This window comes from Pseudopipra pipra, chromosome 31 (assembly GCF_036250125.1).
Source record: "Pseudopipra pipra isolate bDixPip1 chromosome 31, bDixPip1.hap1, whole genome shotgun sequence".
NCBI classification, from domain to species: Eukaryota; Metazoa; Chordata; class Aves; order Passeriformes; family Pipridae; genus Pseudopipra; species Pseudopipra pipra.
Window position 1 is genome coordinate 387,207 of NC_087579.1, and position 6,019 is coordinate 393,225.

The 6,019-nt window shown below is 48.7% G+C and overlaps 1 long non-coding RNA gene across 1 annotated transcript; it reads right to left on the reverse strand.

Moving 5' to 3' along the window:
- Window positions 1-2,739: 2,739 nt before the first annotated feature.
- LOC135404327 (uncharacterized) lies at window positions 2,740-3,892 on the reverse strand. The gene is made up of 2 exons (XR_010425614.1): window positions 3,790-3,892; window positions 2,740-2,820 (listed from the first exon to the last, which is right to left on the reverse strand). It is a non-coding gene; the product is annotated as an uncharacterized LOC135404327 (long non-coding RNA).
- Window positions 3,893-6,019: the final 2,127 nt, after the last annotated feature.

Consider the following 6,019-nt stretch of genomic DNA (forward strand, 5'->3'; position numbering starts at 1 on the left):
CCGATCCCACCTTCTGAAATTTAAATGCAAATGAAGATTCCTGGCAGACAAAAGGTGCCACCACAGAAAGCTCCTGGCTGCCCAAGAAGTGCCCAGGCTGCCCCACCAACTGCACCTCCAAGCCAAAGCTTCCAGACTTTTTTTCCTTAGGGAAAGAGCTGCTGTTCCCTTTTTTCTGCCCTGCGATTCAATGGCCGGCCCCACCTCCTGAACAATGTACTCCAAATAAAGATTTCTACCAGACAAAAGGTGCCACCACAGAAAACTCTTGCTGCCCAAGAAGTGCCCAGGCTGCCCCACCAACTGCAACAGAAGCGAAAGGATCCAGACTTTTTTTCCGTAGGGAAAGAGCTGCTGTTCCCTTTTTTCAGCCCTGTGCTGCAATGACCGGTCCCACCTTTTGAAAAATTGAATGCAAATGAAGATTCCTGCCAGACAAAACGTGCCACCACAGAAAACTCTTCCTTCCCAAGAAGTGCCCAGCCTGCACCAACTACACCTCAAAGCCAAAGCTTCCAGACTTTTTTTCCTGGTGGAAAGAGCTGCTGTTCTGTTTTTTCTGCCCTGTGCTGCAATGACCGGTCCCACCTTTTGAAAAATTGAAAGCAAATGAAGATTCCTGCCAGACAAAAGGTGCCACCACAGAGAACTCTTTGCTGCCCAAGAAGTGCCCAGGCTGCCCCACCAACTGCACCTCCAAGCCAAAGCTTCCAGACTTTTTTTCCTGTTGGAAAGAGCTGCTGTTCCCTTTTTTCTGCCCTATGCTGCAATGACCGGTCCCATCTTTTAAAAAATTGAAAGCAAATGAAGATTCCTGCCAGACAAAAGGTGCCACCACAGGAAGGTCTTGCCACGACCCGCTGGGTTAAAGGAATGGGGTCGGGCACTGCGAAGAAGGGTTCTCACACGGATGGAGGTCGGTGAAGCAATGCCAACGTTTATTTGAGGGGTAACAACTTATATAGGGTTGGATTGAGGTTGGAACTTGGGCTAGGGAGGAGCATGGGATTGACAACTGAGGGAAGACGGTGATTGGGCAGCTGGGTAGAGAGGGGAGGAGTTTAGGTATCACCGGGGGAAAGGACCAACAACAGCTACCTCTGCACTGCACCAAACCCTGACCAATGGCAGGCAGAGGAGCGGGAAAACAAGGAAAAGGCGGGAAAACTGAGGGAAGAAGAAGGGGACAACATGGTGGACAATTTTAAAAAACAACAACTGGGGGTACATAAAACAGCGTAACATTACAACAATAAACTGGGGTATAACAGTCATGTTCGTAGAGTGTCATAATCAGTATTATATGTCTAGTCTGGTATATAAGTGTCTTTTTCAAGGGTTATAAATTCTTCTCCATGCTTCATATCTTTCCCAGTCGTCTTTGTTTCCTCCAACAAGGTCTTGCTGCCCAAGAAGTGCCCAGGCTGTCCCAATAACTGCACCTCAAAGCGAAAGCTTCCAGACTGTTTTTCCTTAGGGAAAGAGCTGCTGTTCCCTTTTTTCAGCCCTGCACTGCAATGGTCGGTCCCACCTTTTGAAAAATTGAATGCAAATGAAGATTCCTGCCAGACAAAACGTGCCACCACAGAAAACTCTTCCTTCCAAAGAAGTGCCCAGCCTGCACCAACTACACCTCAAAGCCAAAGCTTCCAGATGTTTTTTCCTGGTGGAAAAAGCTGCTGTTCCCTTTTTTCAACTCTGCTTTGCAATATCCTGTCCCACCTCCTGAAAAATTGAATCCGAATAAAGATTCGTACCAGACAAAAGGTGCCACTAGAAAAAGATCCTTGCTGCCCAAAAAGTTCCCAGGCTGCCCCACCAACTGCACCTCAAAGCCCAAGGTTCCAGACTGTTTTTCCTAGGGAAAGGCCTGCTGTTCCCTTTTTTCAGCCCTGTGCTGCAATGGCCTGTCCCACCTCCTGAAAAATAGAATCCAAATGAAGATTTCTGCCATACAAAAGGTGCCACCACAGAGAGCTCTTTGCTGCCCAAGAAGTGCCCAGTCTGCCCCAACAACTACACCTCAAAGCCAAAGCTTCCAGACTTTTTCCCCTTAGGGAAAGAGCTTCTGTTCCCTTTTTTCAGCGCTGTTCTACAATGGCCGATCCCACCTTTTAAAAAATTGAAAGCAAATAAAGATTCCTGCCAGACAAAAGGTGCCACCACAGAAAGCTCTTTGATGCCCAAGAAGTGCCCAGGCTGCCCCACCAACTGCACCTAACAGCCAAAGGTTCCAGACTTTTTTTCCTGGTGGAAAGAGCTGCTGTTCCTTTTTTTTAACCCTGCAATGCAATGGCCTGTCCCACCTCCTGAAAAATTTACTCCAAAATGAAGGTTCCTGCCTGACAAAAGGTGCCACCACAGAAAGCTCTTTTCTGCCCAAGAAGTGCCCAGGCTGCCCCAACAACTGCACCTCCAAGCCAAAGCTTCCAGACTGTTTTTCCTAGGGAAAGGCCTGCTGTTCCCTTTTTTCAGCCCTGCGCTGCAATGGCTTGTCCCACCTTTTGAAAAATTGAAAGCAAATGAAGATTCCTGCCAGACAAAAGGTGCCACAACAGAGAGGTCTTGCTGCCCAAGAAGTGCCCAGGCTGCCCCACCAATTGCAGCAGAAGCGAAAGGATCCAGAGATTGTTCCTGGTGGAAAGAGCTGCTGTTCCCTTTTTTCTGCCCTGTGCTGCAATGGCCTGTACCACCTTTTGAAAAATTGAATCCAAATGAAGATTCCTGCCAGACAATAGGTGCCACCACAGAAAGCTCTTTGCTGCCCAAGAAGTGCCCAGGCTGCCCCAACAACTGCACCTCCAAGCCAAAGCTTCCAGACTTTTTTTCCTGGTGGAAAGAGCTGCTGTTCTCTTTTTTCTGCCCTGCGATGCAATGGCCAGTCCGACACCCTGAAAAACAGAATCCAAATGAAGATTCTTGCCAGACAAAAGGTGCCACTACAGAAAGATCTTTGCTGTCCAAGAAGTGCCCAGGCTGCCCCACCAACTGCACCTCCAAGCCAAAGCTTCCAGACTTTTTTCCCTTAGGGAAAGAGCTGCTGTTCCCTTTTTTCAGCCCTGCACTGCAATGGTCGGTCCCACCTTTTGAAAAATTGAATGCAAATGAAGATTCCTGCCAGACAAAATGTGCCACCACAGAAAACTCTTCCTTCCCAAGAAGTGCCCAGCCTGCACAAACTACACCTCAAAGCCAAAGCTTCCAGACTTTTTTTCCTGGTGGAAAAAGCTGCTGTTCCCTTTTTTCAACTCTGCTCTGCAATATCCCGTCCCATCTCCTGAAAAATTGAATCCAAATGAAGATTCGTGCCAGACAAAAGGTGCCACCACAGAAAGCTCTTTGCTGCCCAAGAAATGCCCAGGCTGCCCCACCAACTGCACCTCCAAGCCAAAGCTTCCAGACTTTTTTCCTTAGGGAAAGAGCTGCTGTTCCCTTTTTTCTGCCGTGCACTGCAATGGCCTGTCCCACCTTCTGCAAAATGTACTCCAAATGAAGATTTGTGCCAGACAAAAGGTGCCACCACTGAAAGCTCTTTGCTGCCCAAGAAGTGCCCAGTCTGCCCCAACAACTAAACCTCAAAGCCAAAGCTTCCAGACTTTTTTTCCTTAGGGAAAGAGCTTCTGTTCCCTTTTTTCAGCCCTGCGCTGCAATGGCCGGTCCCACCTCCTGAACAATTTACTCCAAATAAAGATTGCTGCCAGACAAGATGTGGCACCACAGAAAACTCTTGCTGCCCAAGAAGTGCCCAGGCTGCCCCACCAACTGCAGCAGAAGCAAAAGGATCCAGACTTTTTTTTCTGGTGGAAAGAGCTGCTGTTCCCTTTTTTCAGCCCTGTGCTGCAATGACCGGTCCCACCTTTTGAAAAATTGAATCCAAATGAAGATTCCTGCCAGACAAAAGGTGCCTCCATAGAAAGCTCTTTGCTGCCCAAGAAGTGCCCAGGCTGCCCCAACAACTACACCTCAAAGCCAAAGGTTCCAGACTTTTTTTCCTTAGGGAAAGAGCTTCTGTTCCCTTTTTTCTGCCCTGCACTGCAATGGCCTGTCCCACCTCCTGAAATTCAAAAGCAAATGAAGATTCCTGCCAGAAAAAAGGTACCACCACAGAAAGCTCTTTTCTGCCCAAGAAGTGCCCAGGCTGCCCCACCAACTGCACCTCCAAGCCAAAGCTTCCAGACATTTTTTCCTTAGGGAAAGAGCTGCCCTTCCCTTTTTTCTGCCCTGCAATGCAATGGCCGGTCCCACCTCCTGAACAATTAACTCCAAATGAAGATTGCTACCAGACAAAAGGTGCCACCACAGAAAGCTCTTTTCTGCCCAAGAAGTGCCCAGGCTGCCCCAACAACTGCACGTCAAAGCCAAAGCTTCCAGACATTTTTTCCTGGTGGAAAGAGCTGCTGTTCCCTTTTTTCTGCCCTGCGATGCAATGGCCGGTCTCACCTCCTGAACAGTTTTCTCCAAATGAAGATTGCTGCCAGACAAAAGGTGCCACCACAGAAAACTCTTGCTGCCCGAGAAGTGCCCAGGCTGCCCCACCAGCTGCAGCAGAAGCGAAAGGATCCAGACTGTTTTTCCTGGTGGAAAGAGCTGCTGTGTTCCCTTTTTTCAGCCCTGTGCTTCAATGACCGGTCCCACCTTTTGAAAAATTGAAAGCAAATGAAGTTTCCTGCCAGACAAAAGGTGCCACCACAGAAAGCTCTTTGCTGCCCAAGAAGTGCCCAGGCTGCCCCAACAACTACACCTCAAAGCCAAAGCTTCCAGACTTCTTTTCCTTAGGGATAGAGCTGCTGTTCCCTTTTTTTAACCCTGCGCTGCAATGGGCTGTCCCACCTCCTGAGAAATAGAATCCAAATGAAGATTGCTGCCAGACAAATGGTGCCACCACAGAAAGCTCTTTGCTGCCCAAGAAGTGCCCAGGCTGCCCCAACAACTACACCTCAAAGCCAAAGGTTCCAGACTATTTTTCCTTAGGGAAAGAGCTTCTGTTCCCTTTTTTCAGCCCTGCACTGCAATGGCCGGTCGCACCTCCTGAAATTTAAAAGCAAATGAAGATTCCTGCCAGAAAAAAGGTACCACCACAGAGAGCTCTTTGCTGCCCAAGAAGTGCCCACGCTGCCCCACCAACTGCACCTCCAAGCCAAAGCTTCCAGACATTTTTTCCTTAGGGAAAGAGCTGCTGTTCCCTTTTTTCTGCCCTGCAATGCAATGGCCGGTCCCACCTCCTGAACAATTTACTCCAAATGAAGATTGCTTCCAGACAAAAGGTGCCACCACAGAAAGCTCTTTGCTGCCCAAGAAGTGCCCAGGCTGCCCCACCAACTGCAGGAGGAGCAAAAGGATCCTGACTTTTTTTCCTTAGGGAAAGAGCTGCTGTTCCGTTTTTTGTGCCCTGCGATGCAATGGCCGGTCCCACCTTTTGAAAAATTGAATCCAAATGACGATTCCTGCCAGACAAAAGGTGCCACCACTGAAAACCCTTGCTGCCCAAGAAGTGCCCAGGCTGCCCCACCAACTGCAGCAGAAGCAAAAGGATCCAGACTTTTTTTCCTGGTGGAGAGAGCTGCTTTTCCTTTAAGTTTTGTGCTGCGATGGCTGGTCTCACCTCCTGAGAAATAGAATCCAAATGAAGTTTCCTGCCAGACAAAAGGTGCCACCACAGAAAGCTCTTTTCTGCCCAAGAAGTGCCCAGGCTGCCCCACCAACTGCACCTGAAGCGAAAGGATCCAGACTTTCTTTCCTGGAGGAAAGAGCTGCTTTTCCTTTTTTTTTCAGCGCTGCTCTGCAATGGCCCACGTAGGTCCAAAAATTGAATGCAAATGAAGATTTTTGCCAGATAAAAGGTGCCACCACAGAAGCTCTTGCTGCCCAAGAAGTGCCCAGGCTGTGCCACCAACTGGCCCTCAAAGCGAAAGCATACAGGCTTTCTTTTTTGGGATAAAGGCTGTTGTTTGTTTCTTTTCAGAATCCTGCACTCGTCTCTGAAAATTGAAGACAAACGGCACTTTATCCCAAATATGAG